The 14607-nt window shown below is 40.7% G+C and overlaps 1 protein-coding gene across 2 annotated transcripts in view; it reads right to left on the bottom strand.

The window, feature by feature from the left end:
• Positions 1–14607, bottom strand: part of LOC143031694 (uncharacterized) — a 44501-nt gene that overhangs the window by 8281 nt on the left and 21613 nt on the right. The gene's annotated exons all lie outside the window — the stretch shown is intronic.

Here is a 14607-nt window from a genome sequence, read left to right as displayed (position 1 = left end):
TACCACAGTCCTTTTTTTTTTTTTCTCTCTCAACATGCACTGTTACATTTTTTTCTGCATCGAGGGGTGATTCTCCGGCGATCACCCCTCTCCTTCTACTTTTAGCCGGAGATGTAGAGAGCAATCCTGGGCCCACCACAAAATACACATGTCCGACATGCTCTAAACCCATTACCTAGAGCAGACAGACAAAGGGCTTAGTTCAGTGCAATATGTGCAAAAACTGGGCCCACCTCACTTGTACAACACTTGCTGACACAAACCAATACACAAACACTTGGACATGTTCTACCTGCCCTCCAGTAGCCCCACTCCCACCTCCCCAACCACAGCCAGCACCCTTACCCACTCCCAATTTCCCTCTGCCCTTATCCCTATCAGTACTCCCCTTCCTTTATCCCCAATCTCTCCTTTCCCCCCTCTAACCCAGATCCTATACCTTCCCCATTAACACCCCAACCTCAACTCCAAACGGCAACATACAACACACACAGAACACACAACATCAACATATTACAACACAACATCGACGGCATTAACACGAAAAAACATGAACTCGAACACTTTCTTAAACAACACAACATATACATTGCAATTATACAAGAAACAAAACTAAGACACTCACACAAAACACCATCATTTCATAATTACACCACCATCAGACAAGACCGGACCGACGGCAATGGCGGTGGACTCATCACCCTGATCCACCACTCCATCTGTTTTGTGGACACAAGCGCCACAACCAAAATTCTCCTCCCTACCACAGATAACACTACAGAAATCCAATCCATTCGAATCCGCACAGGCAACAAATCAACACTGACAATAGTTAACATGTACATTCCCCCCCCCCCCAATCATCCCCTACAGTTCCAGACACCTTCAGGCCTCAACTTAGCCAACTAGCCTCAATCCCCATCCTGATCATGGGTGGTGACTTCAACGCCAAGTCATGGGCATGGTATGTCGACAACTCTGACACAGAGGGCTTGAAATACACTCAGTTTGACTCATTGACTATCATGAACAACACACATAATCAAACACATATCCCACACCAAGCCCTCTACACTCCCTCCTCTCCTGATATCACCTTTTGCTCCCCCTGCCTAACCCCAACAACATCATGGAGAGTGGTCGGAACCCTTGGTTCAGACCACCTTCCAATCATCATCACCACCAAAATGAGATGCACCCCAGTTAGCCACAGACACACATACAACAATTACAAGAGAGCTAACTGGGAAGCTTTTACTGAAGAGACAGAACAACATTTTGAAATACTTAACAGTACACCAATCACAAACATAAACAATGCTTTGCACACTTTTAATACAATCATACAAAACGCAGACAAGAGATACATCCCTTGAGGCAACAGAAAATCACACAACCCCAACTTCACACCAGAAATCCAAGGCCTCATCAGACAACGTGACACACTTAAACACGATACCCCCACACCTATCCCTCAAAACATAGCAGACCAAATACAAACACTAAACACTGTGATTGCCAATAAAATACATACATACATATACCATATACCAAGGCTTTTTCCCCCATCCAAGGGAGGTAGCCAAAAAGGTAAAAACACTCCCACCCATTTCATCCCTAAATACACTCCACACCCCTCCCACCCTTCCTCTCATCTGAGCACCTGGATGACGGGTCATCCCTGCACCCTGCCCACCGCCCTGGGTCAGAAGCAGTGTCGCAAGACACAGTACATCCACAGCAAGGCCGCTTCATTTAATCGGCGACCCCCCCTCTCCGTCCCCCTTTGCATATAAGGAGAGGACGGGGAGAAATCCCTTCGGGCTGCGTCAAAATTTACTCACACATACTACCCCACCCCCCACCCCCCCCGCCCATTTCTCCTCATGCAGTCACAACATCATCCATATACAACCATTCTCCACTCACCTCTGTCTTCCGTCCTCTCCCTTCCTTCCTCAACAGACATTCCCCTCTTCCACAAAGCCCCCTTCACCCCATCCATCCACCTCATCCTAGGACGTCCCCTCATGTTCACTCCCTCCACATCTGCCTTCCATACCTCTTTTACTAGTCTTTCTTCACTCATTCTTTCCATGTGTCCAAACCATCCTAATATTCTTTCATCAACCCTCTCTCCCAAATCCTTTTTCACCCCTGTTCTCCTCCTCACCTCCTCATTTCTCACTCTATCTAGCCTAGTAACCCCCGCCATACTTCTCAGACACCTCATCTCAAACACATTCAAACTCCTTCTCTCTTCTTCTCTTATGTTCCATGTTTCTGCCCCATACAGTGCTGTTGGCACAATCACTCCTTCATACAGTCTCCTCTTCGCATCCATTCCCAAATGTCTATTTCTCATTACACTCTTTAAACCACCAAGGCATTTACTCGCTTCTCTCAATCTACATTCTACCTCCACCTTCACTCCACCTTTTCCTGCTACACTTGCACCCAAGTATCTAAAACTATCCACTTCCTCCAGTCGCTCTCCCTTAATGTTCACTTCCAGTCTACTGCCACTTTCACCCCTTGTACATCTCATCACCTTACTTTTACCCACATTTATCTTTAGCTTTCTTCTATCACATACTCTCCCAAACTCTGCCACCAGCTTCCTCAATCCCTCCTCTGACCCTGCCACAAGCGCAGTATCGTCCGCAAACAACAGCTGGCTCACCTCCCACTTTTCTCCATTTTCTTTAACCATCTCCAATCCCTGACTCACTACCCTAGCATTCACCTCTCGCACCACTCCATCCATGTATAAGTTGAACAGCCAGGGCGACATAAAATAAAATACACAAACAAAAAACACAAAATTGGCAAAATTTTATCAATACACTTGATCACAAAACAAAAAGCAGCAAATTGTACTAAACAATCAACAGCATTACACTATCCAACAGTAACACAACACGCTCTCACACAGCAATAATCACAACAACAGACAATCTACCCTCAAACAGACAACAAGCAAACACACTCATAAATAATTTTGCACAGACAAGCCATCTCACTTCTCACCCTGACGACCGACGCGCTATTCGGCGTAAGAAAAACTTTCCCACACACTCAGACTATACACCCTTCATAGACAGTCAGACAAAACACATAAAACATAATCTCAAGCACTCATCTGCCTGTGGCCCCGATAACATAAGTAACATCCACCTAAAACACATTGGACAACAAGGTATACATGCACTCACAAACATTGCAAACTACAGCTATTCACACAACACTATACCAGACATCTGGAAGCATGGTAAAATAATCACCATTCCAAAACTAAACAAAGACCCAACAATCCCAACATCGCACTGCCCAATCACACTTCTCTGCACCCCTTCTAAAGTCATTGAACGCCTAATACTTCAACTTGTCACACCACATATTCCCCTTGCTGACTCACAACACGGTTTTAGGCCACTACACTCCACAAACACTCTTCTGATAAACCTCATACAAAGAATTTTAGATGGCATCAATTCAGATAGACCCCACCACAGAACACTTCTTATAACATTAGACATTAGTAAAGCTTTTGATGCTATCCCCCGCCACAACCTAACAAATAAAATATATAACACAGACATGCACAATAACACCAAAATATGGCTGGTCAATTATCTGGCAGGTAGGAATGCTTATGTGTCATATACAGACGCTCCTCTACTTACGTTCATTTGTTTTACGTTTTTTCGATTTTACGTTTGAACCGACTGTAAAAAAAAAATGGTAATTTTTTTTTAGTGAATTTTTTAGTTTAGCGCGCTCTCCGTAGTTCAAACGATACTTACGCATGACGCTGCGTTCATTGTTTACATGACACAAACGACAGACTGAACGTGCCTTGCCTCCTCCATCATCTCAATTTATGTTGCTTGAATTTAATCTATTTGAAATTAATGTTACAATAAACTCGCGCTTATCCGAACGCGTTTTAACCGAATAATCGCGTTAACCGTACATTTTCTCAATACGGTAGCCATCGCTTCAACCGAACGTATTTGGATCTCAACCGAACATTCAAACACCCCGCCGCCTCTTCCGCCACCCGCAAGCTTCACTAAGTGCTCACATGGTGGCAGCACACTCCATGTTTACACCTGATCGGCTGTTTATATTCTATAGAATATGTTTATGAACTATTATAAGCATTTCCATGTGTATGTTAAGTTTACAGGTACGATACTGCAAAAGACATTACCGCATACAACTCTACGGGAATGAAACACACAAAGTCGGATTAACTGAACATTTCGGTTAATCGGACATTTCTAATCCCCCTTGGAGTTCAGTTAAGTGGAAGTTTACTGTATTTTACAATGTTATGTGTATAATTATTTAGGGGTGTTTTATAAGATACGGTAATAGAATTTACGGATGTATAGTACAGTATGAACGGTCATACATTACTAGAACGTACAGTAACAACTTACGTTCATTTTCAACTTACGTTCGGCCGTTCGGAACGTAACTAAAACGTAAGTTGAGGAGCGTCTGTAATTTCCAATTATCTGGCAGGTAGGAATGCTTATGTGTCATATAATGGCCAATCATCACACATCAGAATCATTAAGAATGGAGTACCAGAGGGCTCTGTTCTATCCCCCACACTATTCAATCTATACATGCATGACTTACCCACACCAGACACCTCAGAAATACAAATCACTTCCTAAGCATACGACATAACAATCACATCCACACATCGTAACACAAAGCTGCTGAAATAATCCAGCCATACCTTGATACACTCAACACATGGTTCATCACAGACTCAAAAGAGCTCCAACCAAATCTACAGCAACACTTCTCACCAACTGGACAAAAGAACACAAATACATACCTCATCTCTACATCAACAACACTATACTGCACACAAACACACCAAAAATTCTTGGTGTAACATATGATACATCCATGTCCTTCAAACAATACATCACAAACATAAAAAACAAATGCACACCTAGACTCAGTGCACTTAAGTCAATCACTGGAACAACATTTGGACAAAACAAAAAAACTAATACAACAATATACAAACAATGCATACGCTCAGTAATGAATTATGCAAGTCCTGCTTGGGCTCCTAATCTGAGTGAGACACACCACAACACCCTTCAAATCATACAAAACAAAGCCCTAAAAACAATTACAGGCTGCACAAATACAACACCTACAGACCATTTACACCATGAAACAAAAGTCCTCAAAGTCAAGGACCACCTCGACATGAGAGGCACACAAACACTTGCCGCAGCCACCACAAACACATCACACCTGCTACACTACATAGCAGAACACCCACACACACCAAGAAACATTAAAACAACACCCAAAGACCTCTATCACACACAGATACTCTCTTCTCTTCCTCCACAACCACCAAATACCAGCCTCCGGAAACATATTCATAATCATATCACTCACCGCTCCATTAACACACTGAAAGACAACACATTGCTGCATGCCAGACCCCCTGACATCCACCCTTCTGAATCCTCTCTCCCACAAAAGGACAGAGTCCACCTGGCCAGACTGCGGTGCGGCCACCACCCAGCACTTCTAAGCTACCAGAAGAGGTTGGATGACTTCATCGTGAACAGCTGCCCAGGATGTAACACTTCACCCCATACCATGCAACACATAATGGCAGACTGCATTATACACAATCATGCACGCAAACAACACAACATACACTCTATAAAGGATTTGTGGGAAAACCCAGTTTCGGCTGTGGCATTCCTTGGGGAGACAGGACTGCTCAGACAGACAGTCTGGGGAACAACAACAACAACAACATCTTCTCAGTATTAGGCCTACCATTTCATTCCTTCATCCGTTGATACAGAAACTGACAAGTTGGAAAGGATATGCAACAAAATGCTGCCACATGACAATGTGCACAGTCCTACATTATCTTTCTCATCATAAAATAATTTCTATGGATGTAGAATAAATAATTCATATTATGCATCCAGGATAAAATCAACATTATATTTTGCACTTCTATTTCATTTATCAAAATTGCACAAAAAGTATATTTTTGCACCTCTACTCCATGTATACTGTACATTAATACCATACAAAAATTAAATGGATATATAGTATGATAACAAGAATAAATAAAAAAAAATTAAACCATTTGAATTGTCCGAATAGAAATGGTCTTAAATCAGAGTATGACCAAACATCACGCACTGTATGAAATGTGGAACAACTATTATTCTATTTTTCATTTTATTGTTATGTGCATGGATGTGGTACAGATGCGAGTAAAAGGGAAGAGATAGGCAGTATGTTTGTGAGAAGAAAGATGGATGTACTGGCTTTGAGTCAAACTAAAATGAAAGGAAAGGGCAATTGTGAGCTTAGGAGTGTAGCTGGGAGGTACTCAGGAGTGAAGAGGGGACAAGGGAGAGAAGGGGTGGCTATACTAGTAAGTGAAGAGATAAGTGGGTAGTGGAGTGGAAGGAGGTGTCATCACGGTTGATTTGGATGAAGGTGAAGCTGGGAAAGGAGATGTAGGTTTTTGTAAGTGCATATGGGCCTGGTAGCGAGAACGTAGAGGAAAGGGAGGCATTTTGGGTAGATATAAATGAGTGCATAGAGGGATTAGGGAGAAATGTCAATGTAGTTGTATTGGGAGACCTAAATGCTAGGGTAGTAAATGAACCAATTGACGGAGTGATTGGGAAGTATGGAGGTTGAAGTAAAAATTGTAATGGAGAATTGATGGTGGAGATGTGTCTTGAAAGAGAGTTGATGATAGCAAATACAGTGTTTAAGAAGAAAGTCAAGCATAAGTACACATGGGAGAGGGTGGTGGATGGAAGGGTGGCAAATAGAGCGTTAATGGACTATATAGTGGTGATCAGGAGTATGGTAGGAAAAGTTAAGGATGTACATGTTCTGAGGGGAGAGAGTGGGGGAATATCAGATCATTTCCTGGTGGAAGGTAAATTGAGAGTGGAGAATAGGTGGAGAAAGAGGAAAAGGGTAGAAGGTAGGGAGGTACTTTGCGTGAACTGCTTAAATGAAGAAAAAAAAGAGAATGAGTATAAGAAGTTGAGAGAGGAGTGGGAGAGAGTAAAGGATAGAGTAGAACTAGGAGTGGAGGAGGAATGGGGATGTTCAAGGAGGGAGTCATAAGGTATGCAAAGATGGTGTGTGGAACAAGGAGGGCAGGAGGAAATAGAAAGAAAGGTAGTGAGTGGTGAGATGAGGAAGCAAAGAAGGGTGTAGAAGAGAAGAAGCAGGCATTCATAGATTGACTACAAATTTGGATGAGGGAATCGTATGAGAGGTACAGAGTAAAGAGAAAGAAAGTTAAGCGTAAGATAAAGGAAGCAAAGAGGAGAGATGTGAAATGGGGAAAGAGTATGACAGAACATTTTGAAAGTAATAAAAAGATGTTTTGGAAGGAAGGTAAAAGAGGAAGAGGAGGTGAATCAAGTAGAGAAGAAAAGGTAAAAGGTGCAGATGGAGGAATGATAATGGAAGAGAGGGCAGTGAGAGGAAGGTGGGCAGAGTATTTTAGGGAGTTGCTAAATGTGAAGGAGGATAGGGAGGGAAAGGTAGTTGCAATGGGAAGCGCTAAGAAAATGAGAGTGATGAGTCACGAAAATGGAGGAGAAATAGGGAAGGATGAAGTGAAAGCAGCTGTTAAGATGATGAAAGCAGGTAAGGCACCTGGGTTGGATGGATGCCATGCAGAATGTCTGAAGAAAGGAGGTACAGTTATGGTGGACTGGCTGATGAGGTTAATGTTTGTATAAGAGAGGGTAGAGTGCCAGACGACTGGAGGAGTGCCTGTATAGTTCCGCTTTACAAAGGAAAGGGGCACAAGTGTGAGTGTAGTAGTTACAGAGGGATCAGCTTGTTGAGTGTAGTTGGGAAGGCTTATGGGAGGATCTTGATTGAGAGGATTAGGAGAGGAACAGAGGATGTAATTGGTGAGGAACAGTGTGGTTTTAGGACAGGTAGGGGATTTGTAGATCAGATTTTTGTGGTAAGACAGATATGTGAGAAAGCTATAGGAAAAGGTAAGGATGTTTTTTGGGCTTTTATGGATCTGGAAAAGGCTTATGACAGGGTAGACAGGAAGGCACTGTGGGAGGTACTGCAGATATATGGGATAGGAGGAAAGCTGTTAAGAGCAGTCAAGAGTTTTTATGAGAGTAGTAGAGCTTGTGTTAGGATTAGAAATGGAGAGAGTGAATGGATTGAGGTGAAGGTGGGACTTTGTCAGGGGTGTGTTATGCTGCCCTGGCTGTTCAATCTTTACATGGATGGGGTAGTGCGAGAGGTGAATGCAAGGGTAGTGGTTCAGGGGATGGAGATGATTAAAGAAAATGGAGAAAAGTGGGAGGTGAGCCAGTTGTTGTTTGCTGACGACACTGCACTTGTAGCAGGATCAGAGGAGGGATTGAGGAAGTTAGTGACAGAGTTTGAGGTGTATGAAAGAAGAAAGCTGAAGATAAATGTAGGCAAAAGTAAGGTGATGAGATGTACAAGGGGAGAGAGTGACAGTAGGCTGGAAGTGAGCATTAAGGGTGAGAAACTGGAGGAAGTGGATAGTTTCAGATACTTGGGTGCGAATGTGGCAGGAAAGGGAGGAGTTGGGGAGGTAGAATGTAGACTGAGAGAAGAGAGTAAATGCCTTGGTGGATTAAAAAGTGTAATGAGAAATAGACATCTGGGAATGGATGCTAAGAGGAGGTTATATGAAGGAGTGATTGTGCCAACAGCAATGTATGGGGCAGAAACATGGAACATGAGAGAGGAAGAGAGAAGGAGCTTGAATGTGTTAGAGATGAGGTGTCTGAGAAGTATGATAGGGGTTACTAGGCTAGAGTGAGAAATGAGGAGGTGACAAGGAGAACAGGGGTGGAAAGGGAGCTGGGAGATAGGGTTGATGAAAGAGTATTAGGATGGTTTGGACACATAGAAAGAATGAAGGAAGGAAGATTAGTAAAAGAGGTGTGGAAGGCGGAGGTGGAAGATGTGAATATGAGGGGGCGTCCTAGGATGAGATGGATGGATGGGGTGAAAGGGGCTTCACAAAAGAGAGGAATGTCTGTAGAGGATGGACAGGAGAGGACAACAATTTAATGTCATCAGCTTAATTCATTTTAACATTATATGTACAGTTTTCTATTTCTGTATTGGGAAATAAGATAAAAGTGCAAAATATGCAATTGTTTGTGTTTTTATACAGGGATTACCTTTGTCTTGTGGCATTTTGTAAATTATCCCTGACTTTAGAAAATATCACCTTACTGGTTTACAAGAGCTTCATGCAATGAACTTGAGGTAAATTAGGTGAAAAAACAATATCCAGTCACACTACACTTAAGGATGTAAATCCCAATATCCACAAAACACCCAAAAGACTACTAGATTTTTTTTTTTTTTTTTTTTTTTACAGCAGTTTTCCTGTTGATTTCATTAACTCGGGTGTTCTGATTCCATCAGAACCATGCCAGTCATGTCTGGGGACTGTATTGGGAAACAAGTATTTTGAATTAAAGAGGAGTGCAAAGCCAGTGATTAATGACAGAAACAAGGACAACATTGTTCAAACAAACAGTAAAACAAGCACAGTTTTCTCCAATTCTGACCATACCTAAGATTAGAGAACACAATCACAGCAGGGTTCGCTATTCTTTAAAAGATTATTGGGTTCGTTATTCTTTACATTAGTATAATCAGGTTTGCTGTTTTTGATATAGATATGTTGGGTTCGCTAATCTTGACATTATCTGAATTAGGGAATACTGTGGGTTGGGTTAGGTTATGTTGGGATAGCCATTCTTTAGATGAGGATCATTGGGGTCACTGTTCTTGACATGATCCCTATTTTTTTTTTTTTCCAACAGTTTTCCTATTGATTTGACCAAATTGGGTGTTCCATTTCAATTGGAAATCACTTGTTTGTACTAAACCCCCACCCCCATCTGGGGACTGCATTGGGAAATAAGTATTGCGATTTAGAGAAGCATGCAAAGCCAGTGATTAATTAAAGAAATGACAACTGTTCAAATAAACGATAAATCAAGCACAGTATTCTCCTATTCTGACCATATATAACCTACCCAGTCCCTCTCTCCCTCATGGCAAATAGATTTTTCAGTGGTATTTGTTCATTTTGCTTCTTGTATTCGAAAAGAGATTTTATGATTCTACATAATTTTAAGTATTCACAAATATGTTTGCCAGTCTGCAACCCTCCCTATATCATCTGCTAGCCCATGTTTAGATACAATAAATTCATAGTAACATCAGCAACGATTTTCAAAACACTAAGACGGGCATCTTTACAGTTACCAACAATTAGGTTAGGTTACATTATGTTAAGTCTGCAATTCTTAGCTGTATCACAACTAGCTTTATCATTCTGAGTATTTTCAACCCCAGATATGAGTACCACACATCAATAGTAACATCAGTGGTGATTAGAATAGACTAGCAGGCATCTTTACATATACCTAATTCTACACCTAGGTAAAAAATCTTATTCAGTACTTGGAATTGTTCTAAAACATCAGCATATACTGTTAACTACTTCCTAGTTCTTAAGGGGATATTGTTATTTGACAGCCCCCTCTACAATTTTTTTAAACGCTGGCTTTCTTTCAACAGAACAAGACCTAATTTGATCTCATTACTAACCTACAATATTCTCAAGTATCCAACACCTAGACAACTACAACCATAATGGCCTGCAACTTCCAGGCATCAATTTAATCATGTAGGCTCTGTCTGGCAAACGCCTACAATAATCTTTTCTTTACCTGTGTGATTTCCTTCTTTGCTTACAATTTTCGTGACACAAATGTCTAAACTATTTCAAATATTCTTGTAAATGTACAAAGGCACTTTTAGAAATGTTTTTACATGGTTTGCCCCTACTTAACGAAAATATTTGTAATCATAAGCTCTATCAAGGGGTACCTAATCTGTTTTGCTTTCACAACCTGTGCTTTACTTAAAAGTCCTGCTCTATGTAGGAAGTAGTGGCGAGATGATAGCGGTTCATCCAGGATTGGGCATGTGTATTTACCTAGTTGTATTTTGCGGGAAGGGGAGCTATGCTCGTGTTGTCCCGCCTTTGTATCTTGCAGTGTCTAGTTTGTTTTTAAACTCATGAATGGTTTTTGCGCATACTATTCCATTGTCCAGTTTGTTCCAAGTGTCCAAAACTCTATGAGGAAAACTGTTTTTCTTCAGTTCTCTTCTATAGCTATGTTTTTTTATTTTCTTTCCATGTCCTCTTGTGTTTCTTTTGTCCCAGTTAAGTAAGTTCTCACTATCGAGTACCTCTGTGCCTTTCATGATTCTGTAGATGGTCAATAGGTCACCTCTCTCTCTTCTTTGCTCCAGTGTCGGTAACTCCAGTTTAGCCAATCTCTCTTCGTATGATAGGTTTGCAAGTGCAGGTGCCATTTTTGTAGCTGCTCTTTGGATTCTTTCTATTTTCTTTATATTCTTTTTGGTACTGGGGGACCACAATGTCGCTGCATACTCTAATCTAGGCCTTATCAATGTAACCAATATTTTTTTCATCATGTCTTCGTCCAAGTATGTAAACGCCACTTTTATTGATCTTAGCAAGTTGTAAGTCTCCCCGACAATTTTGTTAATCTGTATATCATAGGACAAGTCGTTCGTGATAATTACTCGCAAATCTTTTTCGGATCCTACTTTCTTTACTTCTTTGGTTCCAATTGTATATTTTCCTGATATTCTGTTTTTGCTTTTTCCAAACTCCATTATGCTACACTTCTTAGTATTAAAGTCCACTTCCCATTTCTGACTCCAGTTCCATACCCTATTTAGGTCTTCTTGCAGTGCTTCACAGTCCTCATCAGTTTCTATTTTCCTTAGCAGTTTGGCGTCATCGGCAAAGAAGCTCATGTAGCAGTTCACGTCCTCATCCATGTCATTCATATAGATAGCAAACATTATTGGTGCCAGCACAGATCCTTGCGGTACTCCACTGATCACCTCTTTCCAGTCTGAATATTTTTCTCTGAGCACTACTCTCATCTTTCTACCAGTCAGAAAGTCCTCTATCCATTTTAGTAGGTTTCCCTGTATTCCTCCTATGTGTTCCAGTTTTTTTAGTAGTTTTCTGTGTGGTACTTTGTCAAAGGCTTTTTGCAAGTCTAGGAATGCACAATCAGCCCATCCATTTCTTTCTTGCACTATGTCTATTAGTCTTGAGTAAAAGCATATTAAGTTTGTGGAGCATGATCTTCCTTGTCTGAATCCGAATTGTCTTGGGTTTAATATGTCATTGTCTTCCAGATGTTTTACCCATCTATTCTTGATTATTTTCTCACAAATTTTGGCAATGGTGCTTGTTAGTGATACTGGCCTATAGTTGGTGGGTTCTTCTTTGTTTCCTCCTTTGTGTATTGGTACAATGTTAGCGTTTTTCCAGTCCTCGGGTATCTTTCCTTCTTTGAGTGAGCTGTTTATTAAGATGTGTATTTTGTCTGTTAGTTCTTCTTTGCACTCCTTTAGAATCCAATTTGCAATACCGTCCGGGCCATGTGATTTTCTGACATCCAGCCTTGATAAATGTTCTGATATTTCCTTTAGTGATGCTGTAAACTCATTCATGAGGGGAGATTTCTTGTTTTTGTCTATGTCACAATTCGGTATTTTCTCTCTGGTGAAAACAGATTTAAAGTGATTGTTCATGACTTCGGCCATCTCTAAATCTTCTGTGTATTCTATGTTTCCTTGGCATAGTTTCACCAATTCCTGTTTGTTTTTAAGTTTACCATTCACATACTGATAGAATAGTTTGGGTTGCTCTTTGCATTTGTCTATAATATCCTTCTCATGGTTCCTTTTCTCCTCTCTTCTCACATTAACATACTCATTTCTATAGTTAACATAAATTTGCCATTTGCTTTGTTTTTTGTCTTTTCTCCACTTTTTCCAAGCTTTGTCCCTTCTGTCTTTTGCCTCACTGCATCTTTTGTTGAACCAACATTTAATGTACTCTCTCTCTCGCTTTTGTCTTGGTACATGCCTGTTTACCCCTTCATTGTAGTTTTCCATCAATATATTCCATTTCTCCTCCACTGCTGTTTCTTCCCTGTAAAATATTTCCCAGTTTGCATTCCGGAAGAATGTCTTTAGTTTTGTAAAGTCTGTTTTGTTGTACCTCAGTCTTCCTTTCCTATGCTTTTCGTTCCTCTCTATGTCTATTTCTTCCTTTAGTATAGTTTCGATGAGTACATGGTCACTCTTTCCAATTGGTGTCTCATACTGGACTTTATGCACTATTTCAGGCTCTGTTGTAAATATTAGATCTAGTTTCGATGGCTCTTCATTATTTCTGTACCTTGTGTTTTCACGGACCCATTGGGTCATTGTGTACTCCATGGTCATATCTAGCAGTACATTGCCCCACGAGTCATCTCCTCCTTGCACTGTCATGCTGTCCCAACAAATTTCTTTGCAATTGAAGTCCCCCATAACTACCAGATTACCCTTACCCATTAGTATCTCATTGAGTGATTTTCTTGTGTCATCTAGCATTTTTGTATGTTCGATTTCTTTCCAAGCGCTTGTTTTTGGAGGCACATAAGTCACCACAAACTTTCTACTTTTCATATTCTTGCCTTCGACTTTTATCATGATCAATTCAGCATTACCTTTGCCCTCTGCAATTTTTGTCACCTTTAGGTCTTTCTTGGCCAAGAACATGATTCCCCCTCCCTGTTTCTTGTCCCTGTTTTTTATCCAGTAGTTGTATAAACCTTGTCCGATAACAGTGGATGGTATTTCACCTCTTAGTTTAGTCTCTACAATTCCCATTATGTCTGGTTTTGCTTCTAACAGATAATCATTGAGTTCGTTCAGTCCCGAAAGTAGTCCGTCAATGTTGGTATAGGCCACTTTTAATTTTCTTCCTTCTCCCTGGTTTCTTCTTCCCTTGTTTTGTTCGTTTTGAAGCGCCATTGTCTTAATCTCAAGTCTATTACTCTCCACTGGAATTCTTTGCATTCTGTCTCCGATCTTTTCAAGTTTTTTTCCTTTGCTTCTTCTCTTAGCGCCCTTTCTTTTTCTAATTCCTCAGTACTCATTTCTCTTTTTATCCATATCTTATTGTATTTTTCACTCTTTGCCAAGTTACCTACTTTTTCAAATATGTCTTCTACTACCACTTGTGACCTTAGTTTTATCTTTAGAGGTCGATTCCTATCCTTAGTATAGCGACCAATTCTGTAAGTCTCTTCTAAGTCTGTGCCTGAATCACTATCTCCCCCCTGAATTTCATTAAGGATTTCTACTGCTGTCTCTTTTTCTTCTTTTTCTCTCATGTACCTCGCCAATCCTTGTTTTTCTTTAAGCCCATAAACCACAATACATTTCTTCCTATCTACTGTGTCCCTGACCCAATTTGCTTTTTCGTTAATCACTTGAATGATTGTGTCTTTTGCATTATCTTGCATTTGCTGCTTGACTATTTCTTTGAAAGCAATTTCTTTATTTTCAATATTTTCTTTCCACTTAATTTCCTGGATACTGTCCCCACCTAAGTTTTCTTCGATCTTTTGTGTCAATTCTTGT

This window comes from Oratosquilla oratoria, chromosome 12 (genome assembly GCF_046742065.1).
Source record: "Oratosquilla oratoria isolate Oo_2021 chromosome 12, ASM4674206v1, whole genome shotgun sequence".
NCBI classification, from domain to species: Eukaryota; Metazoa; Arthropoda; class Malacostraca; order Stomatopoda; family Squillidae; genus Oratosquilla; species Oratosquilla oratoria.
This window is presented reverse-complemented; position numbering and strand designations above follow the sequence as displayed.